The sequence below is a fragment of the Delphinapterus leucas genome, chromosome 19 (genome assembly GCF_059928025.1).
Source record: "Delphinapterus leucas isolate spDelLeu-1000000601 "Yukka" chromosome 19, BTC_Dleu_Yukka2, whole genome shotgun sequence".
In the NCBI taxonomy this organism is placed as follows: domain Eukaryota; kingdom Metazoa; phylum Chordata; class Mammalia; order Artiodactyla; family Monodontidae; genus Delphinapterus; species Delphinapterus leucas.
Genome location: NC_143147.1, coordinates 28,696,308 through 28,712,781, shown reverse-complemented (window position 1 = coordinate 28,712,781; position 16,474 = coordinate 28,696,308). Strand labels below are relative to the sequence as shown.

The 16,474-nt window shown below is 76.9% G+C and overlaps 15 non-coding genes across 15 annotated transcripts; all 15 read right to left on the bottom strand.

The window, feature by feature from the left end:
- Nucleotides 1-883: 883 nt before the first annotated feature.
- On the bottom strand, nucleotides 884-1,002 carry LOC149745381 (5S ribosomal RNA). The gene has a single exon (XR_016390695.1). It is a non-coding gene; the product is annotated as a 5S ribosomal RNA (ribosomal RNA).
- Nucleotides 1,003-1,935: 933 nt separating this feature from the next.
- Nucleotides 1,936-2,054, bottom strand: LOC149745380 (5S ribosomal RNA). The gene has a single exon (XR_016390014.1). It is a non-coding gene; the product is annotated as a 5S ribosomal RNA (ribosomal RNA).
- Nucleotides 2,055-2,987: 933 nt separating this feature from the next.
- On the bottom strand, nucleotides 2,988-3,106 carry LOC149745379 (5S ribosomal RNA). Its single transcript, XR_016389796.1, has one exon. It is a non-coding gene; the product is annotated as a 5S ribosomal RNA (ribosomal RNA).
- Nucleotides 3,107-4,039: 933 nt separating this feature from the next.
- LOC149745378 (5S ribosomal RNA) lies at nucleotides 4,040-4,158 on the bottom strand. Its single transcript, XR_016389627.1, has one exon. It is a non-coding gene; the product is annotated as a 5S ribosomal RNA (ribosomal RNA).
- Nucleotides 4,159-5,091: 933 nt separating this feature from the next.
- LOC149745377 (5S ribosomal RNA) lies at nucleotides 5,092-5,210 on the bottom strand. Its single transcript, XR_016390013.1, has one exon. It is a non-coding gene; the product is annotated as a 5S ribosomal RNA (ribosomal RNA).
- Nucleotides 5,211-6,143: 933 nt separating this feature from the next.
- Nucleotides 6,144-6,262, bottom strand: LOC149745376 (5S ribosomal RNA). Its single transcript, XR_016389794.1, has one exon. It is a non-coding gene; the product is annotated as a 5S ribosomal RNA (ribosomal RNA).
- Nucleotides 6,263-7,195: 933 nt separating this feature from the next.
- Nucleotides 7,196-7,314, bottom strand: LOC149745375 (5S ribosomal RNA). The gene has a single exon (XR_016390793.1). It is a non-coding gene; the product is annotated as a 5S ribosomal RNA (ribosomal RNA).
- Nucleotides 7,315-8,246: 932 nt separating this feature from the next.
- On the bottom strand, nucleotides 8,247-8,365 carry LOC149745374 (5S ribosomal RNA). Its single transcript, XR_016390693.1, has one exon. It is a non-coding gene; the product is annotated as a 5S ribosomal RNA (ribosomal RNA).
- Nucleotides 8,366-9,297: 932 nt separating this feature from the next.
- Nucleotides 9,298-9,416, bottom strand: LOC149745373 (5S ribosomal RNA). The gene has a single exon (XR_016390692.1). It is a non-coding gene; the product is annotated as a 5S ribosomal RNA (ribosomal RNA).
- Nucleotides 9,417-10,350: 934 nt separating this feature from the next.
- LOC149745372 (5S ribosomal RNA) lies at nucleotides 10,351-10,469 on the bottom strand. Its single transcript, XR_016390691.1, has one exon. It is a non-coding gene; the product is annotated as a 5S ribosomal RNA (ribosomal RNA).
- A 934-nt stretch (nucleotides 10,470-11,403) lies between these two features.
- Nucleotides 11,404-11,522, bottom strand: LOC149745371 (5S ribosomal RNA). The gene has a single exon (XR_016389828.1). It is a non-coding gene; the product is annotated as a 5S ribosomal RNA (ribosomal RNA).
- Nucleotides 11,523-12,456: 934 nt separating this feature from the next.
- LOC149745370 (5S ribosomal RNA) lies at nucleotides 12,457-12,575 on the bottom strand. The gene has a single exon (XR_016390077.1). It is a non-coding gene; the product is annotated as a 5S ribosomal RNA (ribosomal RNA).
- A 934-nt stretch (nucleotides 12,576-13,509) lies between these two features.
- On the bottom strand, nucleotides 13,510-13,628 carry LOC149745369 (5S ribosomal RNA). The gene has a single exon (XR_016390126.1). It is a non-coding gene; the product is annotated as a 5S ribosomal RNA (ribosomal RNA).
- Nucleotides 13,629-14,561: 933 nt separating this feature from the next.
- On the bottom strand, nucleotides 14,562-14,680 carry LOC149745368 (5S ribosomal RNA). The gene has a single exon (XR_016389793.1). It is a non-coding gene; the product is annotated as a 5S ribosomal RNA (ribosomal RNA).
- A 933-nt stretch (nucleotides 14,681-15,613) lies between these two features.
- LOC149745367 (5S ribosomal RNA) lies at nucleotides 15,614-15,732 on the bottom strand. Its single transcript, XR_016389792.1, has one exon. It is a non-coding gene; the product is annotated as a 5S ribosomal RNA (ribosomal RNA).
- Nucleotides 15,733-16,474: the final 742 nt, after the last annotated feature.

Here is a 16,474-nt window from a genome sequence, read left to right as displayed (position 1 = left end):
TGCGCCTCACCGCCAGCCTGGCGGTCAGCCCGCCCCAGCAGGACCCCGTCGCCCGCCCAGGCAGGGGGAACGGATGTCTCGGGTACCGGGCGGTGGCGGAGGCGGAGGGTTTGGCCACCCCCTCCCAGCCGAGGGCGGGCGTGACCCAGCGAACCCTTCGGCGCTTGGCGCCCCGCCAAGATCCCGCCCGTCGCTCACAGGGACGTGGCCCCGGAGGCTTCAGGGCCCGGGGCCCACGGTCCCTTGGGCATCGCCCCTGCCCGCCCACGCGGCGCTAGGCGCCGCCCGGCCGCAGCCCGGGCCGGCCCTCCTGCCCGACAGCAGCTGGCCCGAAGCCACTGGGAGCCACCATCGTGTCGCCACGGCCCCTCAGCCCCGGCGAGGCCACCCTTGCCCGCACACCACCCGCCGAGCTCAGGAGCCCGCCCCTGGCGGCCGGCAGGCCCGGGGAAGCGGCCCCTGCCCTCGATCCCGCTCCCGCACCCGGCCGCGGCGGCGACACGGCGGGGGCGGGGCTTTTGCCGGAGGGAGCTGTGGAGGGACACACCCACCGGCACACAGGTGGCGGCCCCGGGGCGGGGCGCCGGTGGGGGCGGCCAAGTGCAGGTCGACGGGCTCGCTGGCCGAAGGCACGGCAACCGGGCCCGCGGCGGAGCCTGGGTCCGGGCCAGGCACCCCGGGGGCATCTGGGGTGCGGCTGCCTTCCAGGGCCGCCTTCTGGCCGCCTGGCGGGCCGGACCGGCGGGGAGCGCCCCCTCCGGCGCGCGCGCCGTGGTGCGAGGGGCCTGAGGAGGCGGGGCCTGCAGCGGAGCCCCGGCGCGGGCGGAGCCGGCGGCCACCGCCCGCGGGCGAGTTCAAGGAGAAGGCGGAGCGGGAGGCAAAAAGCCTACAGCACCCGGTATTCCCAGGCGGTCTCCCATCCAAGTACTAACCAGGCCCGACCCTGCTTAGCTTCCGAGATCAGACGAGATCGGGCGCGTTCAGGGTGGTATGGCCGTAGACGGGACGGGGACGGCGGGCTGCCTCTTGAGGCCCACTTTCGCTGGCGCTTGCGCCTCACCGCCAGCCTGGCGGTCAGCCCGCCCCGGCAGGACCCCGTCGCCCGCCCAGGCAGGGGGAACGGAGGTCTCGGGTACCGGGCGGTGGCGGAGGCGGAGGGTTTGGCCACCCCCTCCCAGCCGAGGGCGGGCGTGACCCAGCGAACCCTTCGGCGCTTGGCGCCCCGCCCAAGATCCGGCCCGTCGCTCACAGGGACGTGGCCCCGGAGGCTTCAGGGCCCGGGGCCCGCGGTCCCTTGGGCATCGCCCCTGTCCGCCCACGCGGCGCTAGGCGCCGCCCGGCCGCAGCCCGGGCCGGCCCTCCTGCCCGACAGCAGCTGGCCCGAAGCCACTGGGAGCCACCATCGTGTCGCCACGGCCCCTCAGCCCCGGCGAGGCCACCCTTGCCCGCACACCACCCGCCGGGCTCAGTAGCCCGCCCCTGGCGGACGGCAGGCCAGGGGAAGCGGCCCCTGCCCTCGATCCCGCTCCCGCACCCGGCCGCGGCGGCGACACGGCGGGGGGCGGGGCTTTTGCCGGAGGGAGCTGTGGAGGGACACACCCACCGGCACACAGGTGGCGGCCCCGGGGCGGGTCGCCGGTGGTGGCGGCCAGGTGCAGGTCGAGGGGCTCGCTGGCGGAAGGCACGGCAATCGGGCCCGCGGCGGAGCCTGGGTCTGGGCCAGGCACCCCGGGGGCGTCTGGGGTGCGGCTGCCTTCCAGGGCCGCCTTCTGGCCGCCTGGCGGGCCGGGCTGGCGGGGAGCGCCCCCTCCGGCGCGCGCGCCGTGGTGAGAGGGGCCTGAGGAGGCGGGGCCTGCTGCGGGACCCGGGCGCGGGCGGAGCCGGCGGCCACCGCCCGCGGGCGAGTTAAAGGAGAAGGCGGAGCGGGAGGCAAAAACCCTACAGCACCCGGTATTCCCAGGCGGTCTCCCATCCAAGTACTAACCAGGCCCGACCCTGCTTAGCTTCCGAGATCAGACGAGATCGGGCGCGTTCAGGGTGGTATGGCCGTAGACGGGGGCGGGGACGGCGGGCTGCCTCTTGAGGCCCACTTTCGCTGGCGCTTGCGCCTCACCGCCAGCCTGGCGGTCAGCCCGCCCCGGCAGGACCCCGTCGCCCGCCCAGGCAGGGGGAACGGAGGTCTCGGGTACCGGGCGGCGGCGGAGGCGGAGGGTTTGGCCACCCCCTCCCAGCCGAGGGCGGGCGTGACCCAGCGAACCCTTCGGCGCTTGGCGCCCCGCCAAGATCCCGCCCGTCGCTCACAGGGACGTGGCCCCGGAGGCTTCAGTGCCCGGGGCCCGCGGTCCCTTGGGCATCGCCCCTGCCCGCCCACGCGGCGCTAGGCGCCGCCCAGCCGCAACCCGGGCCGGCCCTCCTGCCCGACAGCAGCTGGCCCGAAGCCACTGGGAGCCACCATCGTGTCGCCACGGCCCCTCAGCCCCGGCGAGGCCACCCTTGCCCGCACACCACCCGCCGAGCTCAGGAGCCCGCCCCTGGCGGCCGGCAGGCCCGGGGAAGCGGCCCCTGCCCTCGATCCCGCTCCCGCACCCGGCAGCGGCGGCGACACGGCGGGGGGCGGGGCTTTTGCCGGAGGGAGCTGTGGAGGGACACAGCCACCGGCACACAGGTGGCGGCCCCGGGGCGGGGCGCCGGTGGGGGCGGCCAGGTGCAGGTCGACGGGCTCGCTGGCCGAAGGGACGGCAACCGGGCCCGCAGCGGAGCCTGGGTCCGGGCCAGGCACCCCGGGGGCGTCTGGGGTGCGGCTGCCTTCCAGGGCCGCCTTCTGGCCGCCTGGCGGGCCGGGCCGGCGGGGAGCGCCCCCTCCGGCGCGCGTGCCGTGGTGGGAGGGGCCTGAGGAGGCGGGGCCTGCAGCGGGGCCCCGGCGCGGGCGGAGCCGGCGGCCACCGCCCGCGGGCGAGTTAAAGGAGAAGGCGGAGCGGGAGGCAAAAAGCCTACAGCACCCGGTATTCCCAGGCGGTCTCCCATCCAAGTACTAACCAGGCCCGACCCTGCTTAGCTTCCGAGATCAGACGAGATCGGGCGCGTTCAGGGTAGTATGGCCGTAGACGGGGGCGGGGACGGCGGGCTGCCTCTTGAGGCCCACTTTCGCTGGCGCTTGCGCCTCACCGCCAGCCTGGCGGTCAGCCCGCCCCGGCAGGACCCCGTCGCCCGCCCAGGCAGGGGGAACGGAGGTCTCAGGTACCGGGCGGTGGCGGAGGCGGAGGGTTTGGCCACCCCCTCCCAGCCGAGGGCGGGCGTGACCCAGCGAACCCTTCGGCGCTTGGCGCCCCGCCAAGATCCCGCCCGTCGCTCACAGGGACGTGGCCCCGGAGGCTTCAGTGCCCGGGGCCCGCGGTCCCTTGGGCATCGCCCCTGCCCGCCCACGCGGCGCTAGGCGCCGCCCAGCCGCAACCCGGGCCGGCCCTCCTGCCCGACAGCAGCTGGCCCGAAGCCACTGGGAGCCACCATCGTGTCGCCACGGCCCCTCAGCCCCGGCGAGGCCACCCTTGCCCGCACACCACCTGCCGGGCTCAGGAGCCCGCCCCTGGCGGCCGGCAGGCCCGGGGAAGCAGCCCCTGCCCTCGATCCCGCTCCCGCACCCGGCCGCGGCGGCGACACGGCGGGGGGCGAGGCTTTTGCCGGAGGGAGCTGTGGAGGGACACACCCACCGGCACACAGGTGGCGGCACCGGGGCGGGGCGCCGGTGGGGGCGGCCAGGTGCAGGTCGAGGGGCTCGCTGGCCGAAGGGACGGCAACCGGGCCCGCGGCGGAGCCTGGGTCCGGGCCAGGCACCCCGGGGGCGTCTGGGGTGCGGCTGCCTTCCAGGGCCGCCTTCTGGCCGCCTGGCGGGCCGGGCCGGCGGGGAGCGCCCCCTCCGGCGCGCGCGCCGTGGTGGGAGGGGCCTGAGGAGGCGGGGCCTGCAGCGGGGCCCCGGCGCGGGCGGAGCCGGCGGCCACCGCCCTTGGGCGAGTTAAAGGAGAAGGCGGAGCAGGAGGCAAAAAGCCTACAGCACCCGGTATTCCCAGGCGGTCTCCCATCCAAGTACTAACCAGGCCCGACCCTGCTTAGCTTCCGAGATCTGACGAGATCGGGCGCGTTCAGGGTGGTATGGCCGTAGACGGGACGGGGACGGCGGGCTGCCTCTTGAGGCCCACTTTCGCTGGCGCTTGCGCCTCACCGCCAGCCTGGCGGTCAGCCCGCCCCGGCAGGACCCCGTCGCCCGCCCAGGCAGGGGGAACGGAGGTCTCGGGTACCGGGCGGTGGCGGAGGCGGAGGGTTTGGCCACCCCCTCCCAGCCGAGGGCGGGCGTGACCCAGCGAACCCTTCGGCGCTTGGCGCCCCGCCCAAGATCCGGCCCGTCGCTCACAGGGACGTGGCCCCGGAGGCTTCAGGGCCCGGGGCCCGCGGTCCCTTGGGCATCGCCCCTGTCCGCCCACGCGGCGCTAGGCGCCGCCCGGCCGCAGCCCGGGCCGGCCCTCCTGCCCGACAGCAGCTGGCCCGAAGCCACTGGGAGCCACCATCGTGTCGCCACGGCCCCTCAGCCCCGGCGAGGCCACCCTTGCCCGCACACCACCCGCCGGGCTCAGTAGCCCGCCCCTGGCGGACGGCAGGCCAGGGGAAGCGGCCCCTGCCCTCGATCCCGCTCCCGCACCCGGCCGCGGCGGCGACACGGCGGGGGGCGGGGCTTTTGCCGGAGGGAGCTGTGGAGGGACACACCCACCGGCACACAGGTGGCGGCCCCGGGGCGGGTCGCCGGTGGTGGCGGCCAGGTGCAGGTCGAGGGGCTCGCTGGCGGAAGGCACGGCAATCGGGCCCGCGGCGGAGCCTGGGTCTGGGCCAGGCACCCCGGGGGCGTCTGGGGTGCGGCTGCCTTCCAGGGCCGCCTTCTGGCCGCCTGGCGGGCCGGGCTGGCGGGGAGCGCCCCCTCCGGCGCGCGCGCCGTGGTGGGAGGGGCCTGAGGAGGCGGGGCCTGCAGCGGGACCCGGGCGCGGGCGGAGCCGGCGGCCACCGCCCGCGGGCGAGTTAAAGGAGAAGGCGGAGCGGGAGGCAAAAACCCTACAGCACCCGGTATTCCCAGGCGGTCTCCCATCCAAGTACTAACCAGGCCCGACCCTGCTTAGCTTCCGAGATCAGACGAGATCGGGCGCGTTCAGGGTGGTATGGCCGTAGACGGGGGCGGGGACGGCGGGCTGCCTCTTGAGGCCCACTTTCGCTGGCGCTTGCGCCTCACCGCCAGCCTGGCGGTCAGCCCGCCCCGGCAGGACCCCGTCGCCCGCCCAGGCAGGGGGAACGGAGGTCTCGGGTACCGGGCGGTGGCGGAGGCGGAGGGTTTGGCCACCCCCTCCCAGCCGAGGGCGGGCGTGACCCAGCGAACCCTTCGGCGCTTGGCGCCCCGCCAAGATCCCGCCCGTCGCTCACAGGGACGTGGCCCCGGAGGCTTCAGTGCCCGGGGCCCGCGGTCCCTTGGGCATCGCCCCTGCCCGCCCACGCGGCGCTAGGCGCCGCCCAGCCGCAACCCGGGCCGGCCCTCCTGCCCGACAGCAGCTGGCCCGAAGCCACTGGGAGCCACCATCGTGTCGCCACGGCCCCTCAGCCCCGGCGAGGCCACCCTTGCCCGCACACCACCCGCCGAGCTCAGGAGCCCGCCCCTGGCGGCCGGCAGGCCCGGGGAAGCGGCCCCTGCCCTCGATCCCGCTCCCGCACCCGGCAGCGGCGGCGACACGGCGGGGGGCGGGGCTTTTGCCGGAGGGAGCTGTGGAGGGACACAGCCACCGGCACACAGGTGGCGGCCCCGGGGCGGGGCGCCGGTGGGGGCGGCCAGGTGCAGGTCGACGGGCTCGCTGGCCGAAGGGACGGCAACCGGGCCCGCGGCGGAGCCTGGGTCCGGGCCAGGCACCCCGGGGGCGTCTGGGGTGCGGCTGCATTCCAGGGCCGCCTTCTGGCCGCCTGGCGTGCCGGGCCGGCGGGGAGCGCCCCCTCCGGCGCGCGTGCCGTGGTGGGAGGGGCCTGAGGAGGCGGGGCCTGCAGCGGGGCCCCGGCGCGGGCGGAGCCGGCGGCCACCGCCCGCGGGCGAGTTAAAGGAGAAGGCGGAGCGGGAGGCAAAAAGCCTACAGCACCCGGTATTCCCAGGCGGTCTCCCATCCAAGTACTAACCAGGCCCGACCCTGCTTAGCTTCCGAGATCAGACGAGATCGGGCGCGTTCAGGGTAGTATGGCCGTAGACGGGGGCGGGGACGGCGGGCTGCCTCTTGAGGCCCACTTTCGCTGGCGCTTGCGCCTCACCGCCAGCCTGGCGGTCAGCCCGCCCCGGCAGGACCCCGTCGCCCGCCCAGGCAGGGGGAACGGAGGTCTCGGGTACCAGGCGGTGGCGGAGGCGGAGGGTTTGGCCACCCCCTCCCAGCCGAGGGCGGGCGTGACCCAGCGAACCCTTCGGCGCTTGGCGCCCCGCCAAGATCCCGCCCGTCGCTCACAGGGACGTGGCCCCGGAGGCTTCAGTGCCCGGGGCCCGCGGTCCCTTGGGCATCGCCCCTGCCCGCCCACGCGGCGCTAGGCGCCGCCCAGCCGCAACCCGGGCCGGCCCTCCTGCCCGACAGCAGCTGGCCCGAAGCCACTGGGAGCCACCATCGTGTCGCCACGGCCCCTCAGCCCCGGCGAGGCCACCCTTGCCCGCACACCACCTGCCGGGCTCAGGAGCCCGCCCCTGGCGGCCGGCAGGCCCGGGGAAGCAGCCCCTGCCCTCGATCCCGCTCCCGCACCCGGCCGCGGCGGCGACACGGCGGGGGGCGAGGCTTTTGCCGGAGGGAGCTGTGGAGGGACACACCCACCGGCACACAGGTGGCGGCACCGGGGCGGGGCGCCGGTGGGGGCGGCCAGGTGCAGGTCGAGGGGCTCGCTGGCCGAAGGGACGGCAACCGGGCCCGCGGCGGAGCCTGGGTCCGGGCCAGGCACCCCGGGGGCGTCTGGGGTGCGGCTGCCTTCCAGGGCCGCCTTCTGGCCGCCTGGCGGGCCGGGCCGGCGGGGAGCGCCCCCTCCGGCGCGCGCGCCGTGGTGCGAGGGGCCTGAGGAGGCGGGGCCTGCAGCGGAGCCCCGGCGCGGGCGGAGCCGGCGGCCAGCGCCCGCGGGCGAGTTCAAGGAGAAGGCGGAGCGGGAGGCAAAAAGCCTACAGCACCCGGTATTCCCAGGAGGTCTCCCATCCAAGTACTAACCAGGCCCGACCCTGCTTAGCTTCCGAGATCAGACGAGATCGGGCGCGTTCAGGGTGGTATGGCCGTAGACGGGACGGGGACGGCGGGCTGCCTCTTGAGGCCCACTTTCGCTGGCGCTTGCGCCTCACCGCCAGCCTGGCGGTCAGCCCGCCCCGGCAGGACCCCGTCGCCCGCCCAGGCAGGGGGAACGGAGGTCTCGGGTACCGGGCGGTGGCGGAGGCGGAGGGTTTGGCCACCCCCTCCCAGCCGAGGGCGGGCGTGACCCAGCGAACCCTTCGGCGCTTGGCGCCCCGCCCAAGATCCGGCCCGTCGCTCACAGGGACGTGGCCCCGGAGGCTTCAGGGCCCGGGGTCCGCGGTCCCTTGGGCATCGCCCCTGCCCGACCACGCGGCGCTAGGCGCCGCCCGGCCGCATCCCGGGCCGGCCCTCCTGCCCGACAGCAGCTGGCCCGAAGCCACTGGGAGCCACCATCGTGTCGCCACGGCCCCACAGCCCCGGCGAGGCCACCCTTGCCCGCACACCACCCGCCGAGCTCAGGAGCCCGCCCCTGGCGGCCGGCAGGCCCGGGGAAGCGGCCCCTGCCCTCGATCCCGCTCCCGCACACGGCCGCGGCGGCGACACGGCGGGGGCTGGGCTTTTGCCTGAGGGAGCTGTGGAGGGACACACCCACCGGCACACAGGTGGCGGCCCCGGGGCGGGGCGCCGGTGGGGGCGGCCAGGTGCAGGTCGACGGGCTCGCTGGCCGAAGGCACGGCAACCGGGCCCGCGGCGGAGCCTGGGTCCGGGCCAGGCACCCCGGGGGCGTCTGGGGTGCGGCTGCCTTCCAGGGCCGCCTTCTGGCCCCCTGGCGGGCCGGGCCGGCGGGGAGCGCCCCCTCCGGCGCGCGCGCCGTGGTGGGAGGGGACTGAGGAGGCGGGGCCTGCAGCGGGGCCCCGGCGCGGGCGGAGCCGGCGGCCACCGCCCGAGGGCGAGTTAAAGGAGAAGGCGGAGCGGGAGGCAAAAAGCCTACAGCACCCGGTATTCCCAGGCGGTCTCCCATCCAAGTACTAACCAGGCCCGACCCTGCTTAGCTTCCGAGATCAGACGAGATCGGGCGCGTTCAGGGTGGTATGGCCGTAGACGGGACGGGGACGGCGGGCTGCCTCTTGAGGCCCACTTTCGCTGGCGCTTGCGCCTCACCGCCAGCCTGGCGGTCAGCCCGCCCCGGCAGGACCCCGTCGCCCGCCCAGGCAGGGGGAACGGAGGTCTCGGGTACCGGGCGGTGGCGGAGGCGGAGGGTTTGGCCACCCCCTCCCAGCCGAGGGCGGGCGTGACCCAGCGAACCCTTCGGCGCTTGGCGCCCCGCCCAAGATCCGGCCCGTCGCTCACAGGGACGTGGCCCCGGAGGCTTCAGGGCCCGGGGCCCGCGGTCCCTTGGGCATCGCCCCTGCCCGCCCACGCGGCGCTAGGCGCCGCCCAGCCGCAGCCCGGGGCGGCCCTCCTGCCCGACAGCAGCTGGCCCGAAACCACTGGGAGCCACCATCGTGTCGCCACGGCCCCTCAGCCCCGGCGAGGCCACCCTTGCCCGCACACCACCCGCCGAGCTCAGGAGCCCGCCCCTGGCGGCCGGCAGGCCCGGGGAAGAGGCCCCTGCCCTCGATCCCGCTCCCGCACCCGGCCGCGGCGGCGACACGGCTGGGGGCGGGGCTTTTGCCGGAGGGAGCTGTGGAGGGACACACCCACCGGCACACAGGTGGCGGCCCCGGGGCGGGGCGCCGGAGGGGGCGGCCAGGTGCAGGTCGAGGGGCTCGCTGGCCGAAGGGACGGCAACCGGGCCCGCGGCGGAGCCTGGGTCCGGGCCAGGCACCCTGGGGGCGTCTGGGGTGCGGCTGCCTTCCAGGGCCGCCTTCTGGCCGCCTGGCGGGCCGGGCCGGCGGGGAGCGCCCCCTCCGGCGCGTGCGCCGTGGTGGGAGGGGCCTGAGGAGGAGGGGCCTGCAGCGGGGCCCCGGCGCGGGCGGAGCCGGCGGCCACCGCCCGCGGGCGAGTAAAGGAGAAGGCGGAGCGGGAGGCAAAAAGCCTACAGCACCCGGTATTCCCAGGCGGTCTCCCATCCAAGTACTAACCAGGCCCGACCCTGCTTAGCTTCCGAGATCAGACGAGATCGGGCGCGTTCAGGGTGGTATGGCCGTAGACGGGGGCGGGGACGGCGGGCTGCCTCTTGAGGCCCACTTTCGCTGGCGCTTGCGCCTCACCGCCAGCCTGGCGGTCAGCCCGCCCCGGCAGGACCACGTCGCCCGCCCAGGCAGGGGGAACGGAGGTCTCGGGTACCGGGCGGTGGCGGAGGCGGAGGGTTTGGCCACCCCCTCCCAGCCGAGGGCGGGCGTGACCCAGCGAACCCTTCCGCGCTTGGCGCCCCGCCCAAGATCCGGCCCGTCGCTCACATGGACGTGGCCCCGGAGGCTTCAGGGCCCGGAGCCCGCGGTCCCTTGGGCATCGCACCTGCCCGCCCACGCGGCGCTAGGCGCCGCCCAGCCGCAGCCCGGGCCGGCCCTCCTGCCCGACAGCAGCTGGCCCGAAGCCACTAGGAGCCACCATCGTGTCGCCACGGCCCCTCAGCCCCGGCGAGGCCACCCTTGCCCGCACACCACCCGCCGAGATCAGGAGCCCGCCCCTGGCGGCCGGCAGGCCCGGGGAAGCGGCCCCTGCCCTCGATCCCGCTCCCGCACCCGGCAGCGGCGGCGACACGGCGGGGGGCGGGGCTTTTGCCGGAGGGAGCTGTGGAGGGACACACCCACCGGCACACAGGTGGCGGCCCCGTGGCGGGGCGCCGGTGGGGGCGGCCAGGTGCAGGTCGAGGGGCTCGCTGGCGGAAGGCACGGCAATCGGGCCCGCGGCGGAGCCTGGGTCCGGGCCAGGCACCCCGGGGGCGTCTGGGGTGCGGCTGCCTTCCAGGGCCGCCTTCTGGCCGCCTGGCGGGCCGGGCTGGCGGGGAGCGCCCCCTCCGGCGCGCGCGCCGTGGTGGGAGGGGCCTGAGGAGGCGGGGCCTGCAGCGGGGCCCCGGCGCGGGCGGAGCCGGCGGCCACCGCCCGCGGGCGAGTTAAAGGAGAAGGCGGAGCGGGAGGCAAAAAGCCTACAGCACCCGGTATTCCCAGGCGGTCTCCCATCCAAGTACTAACCAGGCCCGACCCTGCTTAGCTTCCGAGATCAGACGAGATCGGGCGCGTTCAGGGTGGTATGGCCGTAGACGGGGGCGGGGACGGCGGGCTGCCTCTTGAGGCCCACTTTCGCTGGCGCTTGCGCCTCACCGCCAGCCTGGCGGTCAGCCCGCCCCGGCAGGACCCCGTCGCCCGCCCAGGCAGGGGGAACGGAGGTCTCGGGTACCGGGCGGTGGCGGAGGCGGAGGGTTTGGCCACCCCCTCCCAGCCGAGGGCGGGCGTGACCCAGCGAACCCTTCGGCGCTAGGCGCCCCGCCCAAGTTCCGGCCCGTCGCTCACAGGGACGTGGCCCCGGAGGCTTCAGGGCCCGGGGCCCGCGGTCCCTTGGGCATCGCCCCTGCCCGCCCACGCGGCGCTAGGCGCCGCCCAGCCGCAGCCCGGGCCGGCCCTCCTGCCCGACAGCAGCTGGCACGAAGCCACTGGGAGCCACCATCGTGTCGCCACGGCCCCTCAGCCCCGGCGAGGCCACCCTTGCCCGCACACCACCCGCCGAGCTCAGGAGCCCGCCCCTGGCGGCCGGCAGGCCCGGGGAAGCGGCCCCTGCCCTCGATCCCGCTCCCGCACCCGGCCGCGGCGGCGACACGGCGGGGGGCGGGTCTTTTGCCGGAGGGAGCTGTGGAGGGACACACCCACCGGCACACAGGTGGCGGCCCCGGGGCGGGGCGCCGGTGGGGGCGGCCAGGTGCAGGTCGAGGGGCTCGCTGGCCGAAGGGACGGCAACCGGGCCCGCGGTGGAGCCTGGGTCCGGGCCAGGCACCCCGGGGGCGTCTGGGGTGCGGCTGCCTTCCAGGGCCGCCTTCTGGCCGCCTGGCGGGCCGGGCCGGCGGGGAGCGCCCCCTCCGGCGCGCGCGCCGTGGTGGGAGGGGCCTGAGGAGGCGGGGCCTGCAGCGGGGCCCCGGCGCGGGCGGAGCCGGCGGCCACCGCCCGCGGGCGAGTTAAAGGAGAAGGCGGAGCGGGAGGCAAAAAGCCTACAGCACCCGGTATTCCCAGGCGGTCTCCCATCCAAGTACTAACCAGGCCCGACCCTGCTTAGCTTCCGAGATCAGACGAGATCGGGCGCGTCCAGGGTGGTATGGCCGTAGACGGGGGCGGGGACGGCGGGCTGCCTCTTGAGGCCCACTTTCGCTGGCGCTTGCGCCTCACCGCCAGCCTGGCGGTCAGCCCGCCCCAGCAGGACCCCGTCGCCCGCCCAGGCAGGGGGAACGGATGTCTCGGGTACCGGGCGGTGGCGGAGGCGGAGGGTTTGGCCACCCCATCCCAGCCGAGGGCGGGCGTGACCCAGCGAACCCTTCGGCGCTAGGCGCCCCGCCCAAGATCCGGCCCGTCGCTCACAGGGACGTGGCCCCGGAGGCTTCAGGGCCCGGGGCCCGCGGTGCCTTGGGCATCGCCCCTGCCCGCCCACGCGGCGCTAGGCGCCGCCCAGCCGCAGCCCGGGCCGGTCCTCCTGCCCGACAGCAGCTGGCCCGAAGCCACTGGGAGCCACCATCGTGTCGCCATGGCCCCTCAGCCCCGGCGAGGCCACCCTTGCCCGCACACCACCCGCCGAGCTCAGGAGCCCGCCCCTGGCGGCCGGCAGGCCCGGGGAAGCGGCCCCTGCCCTCGATCCCGCTCCCGCACCCGGCAGCGGCGGCGACACGGCGGGGGGCGGGGCTTTTGCCGGAGGGAACTGTGGAGGGACACACCCACCGGCACACAGGTGGCGGCCCCGGGGCGGGGCGCCGGTGGGGGCGGCCAGGTGCAGGTCGACGGGCTCGCTGGCCGAAGGGACGGCAACCGGGCCCGCGGCGGAGCCTGGGTCCGGGCCAGGCACCCCGGGGGCGTCTGGGGTGCGGCTGCCTTCCAGGGCCGCCTTCTGGCCGCCTGGCGGGCCGGGCCGGCGGGGAGCGCCCCCTCCGGCGCGCGCGCCGTGGTGGGAGGGGCCTGAGGAGGCGGGGCCTGCAGCGGGGCCCCGGCGCGGGCGGAGCCGGCGTCCACCGCCCGCGGGCGATTTAAAGGAGAAGGCGGAGCGGGAGGCAAAAATCCTACAGCACCCGGTATTCCCAGGCGGTCTCCCATCCAAGTACTAACCAGGCCCGACCCTGCTTAGCTTCCGAGATCAGACGAGATCGGGCGCGTTCAGGGTGGTATGGCTGTAGACGGGGGCGGGGACGGCGGGCTGCCTCTTGAGGCCCACTTTCGCTGGCGCTTGCGCCTCACCGCCAGCCTGGCGGTCAGCCCGCCCCGGCAGGACCCCGTCGCCCGCCCAGGCAGGGGGAACGGAGGTCTCGGGTACCGGGCGGTGGCGGAGGCGGAGGGTTTGGCCACCCCCTCCCAGCCGAGGGCGGGCGTGACCCAGCGAACCCTTCGGCGCTAGGCGCCCCGCCCAAGATCCGGCCCGTCGCTCACAGGGACGTGGCCCCGGAGGCTTCAGGGCCCGGGGCCCGCGGTCCCTTGGGCATCGCCCCTGCCCGCCCACGCGGCGCTAGGCGCCGCCCAGCCGCAGCCCGGGCCGGCCCTCCTGCCCGACAGCAGCTGGCACGAAGCCACTGGGAGCCACCATCGTGTCGCCACGGCCCCTCAGCCCCGGCGAGGCCACCCTTGCCCGCACACCACCCGCCGAGCTCAGGAGCCCGCCCCTGGCGGCCGGCAGGCCCGGGGAAGCGGCCCCTGCCCTCGATCCCGCTCCCGCACCCGGCAGCGGCGGCGACACGGCGGGGGGCGGGGCTTTTGCCGGAGGGAGCTGTGGAGGGACACACCCACCGGCACACAGGTGGCGGCCCCGGGGCGGGGCGCCGGTGGGGGCGGCCAGGTGCAGGTCGACGGGCTCGCTGGCCGAAGGGACGGCAACCGGGCCCGCGGCGGAGCCTGGGTCCGGGCCAGGCACCCCGGGGGCGTCTGGGGTGCGGCTGCCTTCCAGGGCCGCCTTCTTGCCGCCTGGCGGGCCGGGCCGGCGGGGAGCGCCCCCTCCGGCGCGCGTGCCGTGGTGGGAGGGGCCTGAGGAGCCGGGGCCTGCAGCGGGGCCCCGGCGCGGGCGGAGCCGGCGGCCACCGCCCGCGGGCGATTTAAAGGAGAAGGCGGAGCGGGAGGCAAAAAGGCTACAGCACCCGGTATTCCCAGGCGGTCTCCCATCCAAGTACTAACCAGGCCCGACCCTGCTTAGCTTCCGAGATCAGACGAGATCGGGCGCGTTCAGGGTAGTATGGCCGTAGACGGGGGCGGGGACGGCGGGCTGCCTCTTGAGGCCCACTTTCGCTGGCGCTTGCGCCTCACCGCCAGCCTGGCGGTCAGCCCGCCCCGGCAGGACCCCGTCGCCCGCCCAGGCAGGGGGAACGGAGGTCTCGGGTACCGGGCGGTGGCGGAGGCGGAGGGTTTGGCCACCCCCTCCCAGCCGAGGGCGGGCGTGACCCAGCGAACCCTTCGGCGCTTGGCGCCCCGCCAAGATCCCGCCCGTCGCTCACAGGGACGTGGCCCCGGAGGCTTCAGTGCCCGGGGCCCGCGGTCCCTTGGGCATCGCCCCTGCCCGCCCACGTGGCGCTAGGCGCCGCCCAGCCGCAACCCGGGCCGGCCCTCCTGCCCGACAGCAGCTGGCCCGAAGCCACTGGGAGCCACCATCGTGTCGCCACGGCCCCTCAGCCCCGGCGAGGCCACCCTTGCCCGCACACCACCCGCCGAGCTCAGGAGCCCGCCCCTGGCGGCCGGCAGGCCCGGGGAAGCGGCCCCTGCCCTCGATCCCGCCCCCGCACCTGGCAGCGGCGGCGACACGGCGGGGGGCGGGGCTTTTGCCGGAGGGAGCTGTGGAGGGACACAGCCACCGGCACACAGGTGGCGGCCCCGGGGCGGGGCGCCGGTGGGGGCGGCCAGGTGCAGGTCGACGGGCTCGCTGGCCGAAGGGACGGCAACCGGGCCCGCGGCGGAGCCTGGGTCCGGGCCAGGCACCCCGGGGGCGTCTGGGGTGCGGCTGCCTTCCAGGGCCGCCTTCTGGCCGCCTGGCGGGCCGGGCCGGCGGGGAGCGCCCCCTCCGGCGCGCGTGCCGTGGTGGGAGGGGCCTGAGGAGGCGGGGCCTGCAGCGGGGCCCCGGCGCGGGCGGAGCCGGCGGCCACCGCCCGCGGGCGAGTTAAAGGAGAAGGCGGAGCGGGAGGCAAAAAGCCTACAGCACCCGGTATTCCCAGGCGGTCTCCCATCCAAGTACTAACCAGGCCCGACCCTGCTTAGCTTCCGAGATCAGACGAGATCGGGCGCGTTCAGGGTAGTATGGCCGTAGACGGGGGCGGGGACGGCGGGCTGCCTCTTGAGGCCCACTTTCGCTGGCGCTTGCGCCTCACCGCCAGCCTGGCGGTCAGCCCGCCCCGGCAGGACCCCGTCGCCCGCCCAGGCAGGGGGAACGGAGGTCTCGGGTACCGGGCGGTGGCGGAGGCGGAGGGTTTGGCCACCCCCTCCCAGCCGAGGGCGGGCGTGACCCAGCGAACCCTTCGGCGCTTGGCGCCCCGCCAAGATCCCGCCCGTCGCTCACAGGGACGTGGCCCCGGAGGCTTCAGTGCCCGGGGCCCGCGGTCCCTTGGGCATCGCCCCTGCCCGCCCACGCGGCGCTAGGCGCCGCCCAGCCGCAACCCGGGCCGGCCCTCCTGCCCGACAGCAGCTGGCCCGAAGCCACTGGGAGCCACCATCGTGTCGCCACGGCCCCTCAGCCCCGGCGAGGCCACCCTTGCCCGCACACCACCTGCCGGGCTCAGGAGCCCGCCCCTGGCGGCCGGCAGGCCCGGGGAAGCAGCCCCTGCCCTCGATCCCGCTCCCGCACCCGGCCGCGGCGGCGACACGGCGGGGGGCGGGGCTTTTGCCGGAGGGAGCTGTGGAGGGACACACCCACCGGCACACAGGTGGCGGCCCCGGGGCGGGGCGCCGGTGGGGGCGGCCAGGTGCAGGTCGAGGGGCTCGCTGGCCGAAGGGACGGCAACCGGGCCCGCGGCGGAGCCTGGGTCCGGGCCAGGCACCCCGGGGGCGTCTGGGGTGCGGCTGCCTTCCAGGGCCGCCTTCTGGCCGCCTGGCGGGCCGGGCCGGCGGGGAGCGCCCCCTCCGGCGCGCGCGCCGTGGTGGGAGGGGCCTGAGGAGGCGGGGCCTGCAGCGGGGCCCCGGCGCCGGCGGAGCCGGCGGCCACCGCCCGCGGGCGAGTTAAAGGAGAAGGCGGAGCGGGAGGCAAAAAGCCTACAGCACCCGGTATTCCCAGGCGGTCTCCCATCCAAGTACTAACCAGGCCCGACCCTGCTTAGCTTCCGAGATCAGACGAGATCGGGCGCGTTCAGGGTAGTATGGCCGTAGACGGGGGCGGGGACGGCGGGCTGCCTCTTGAGGCCCACTTTCGCTGGCGCTTGCGCCTCACCGCCAGCCTGGCGGTCAGCCCGCCCCGGCAGGACCCCGTCGCCCGCCCAGGCAGGGGGAACGGAGGTCTCGGGTACCGGGCGGTGGCGGAGGCGGAGGGTTTGGCCACCCCCTCCCAGCCGAGGGCGGGCGTGACCCAGCGAACACTTCGGCGCTTGGCGCCCCGCCAAGATCCCGCCCGTCGCTCACAGGGACGTGGCCCCGGAGGCTTCAGGGCCCGGGGCCCGCGGTCCCTTGGGCATCGCCCCTGCCCGCTCACGCGGCGCTAGGCGCCGCCCGGCCGCAGCCCGGGCTGGCCCTCCTGCCCGACAGCAGCTGGCCCGAAGCCACTGGGAGCCACCATCGTGTCGCCACGGCCCCTCAGCCCCGGCGAGGCCACCCTTGCCCGCACACCACCCGCCGAGCTCAGGAGCCCGCCCCTGGGGCCGGCAGGCCCGGGGAAGCGGCCCCTGCTCTCGATCCCGCTCCCGCACCGGGCCGCGGCGGCGACACGGCGGGGGCGGGGCTTTTGCCGGAGGGACCTGTGGAGGGACACACCCACCGGCACACAGGTGGCGGCCCCGGGGCGGGGCGCCGGTGGGGGCGGCCAGGTGCAGGTCGACGGGCTCGCTGGCCGAAGGCACGGCAACCGGGCCCGCGGCGGAGCCTGGGTCCGGGCCAGGCACCCCGGGGGCGTCTGGGGTG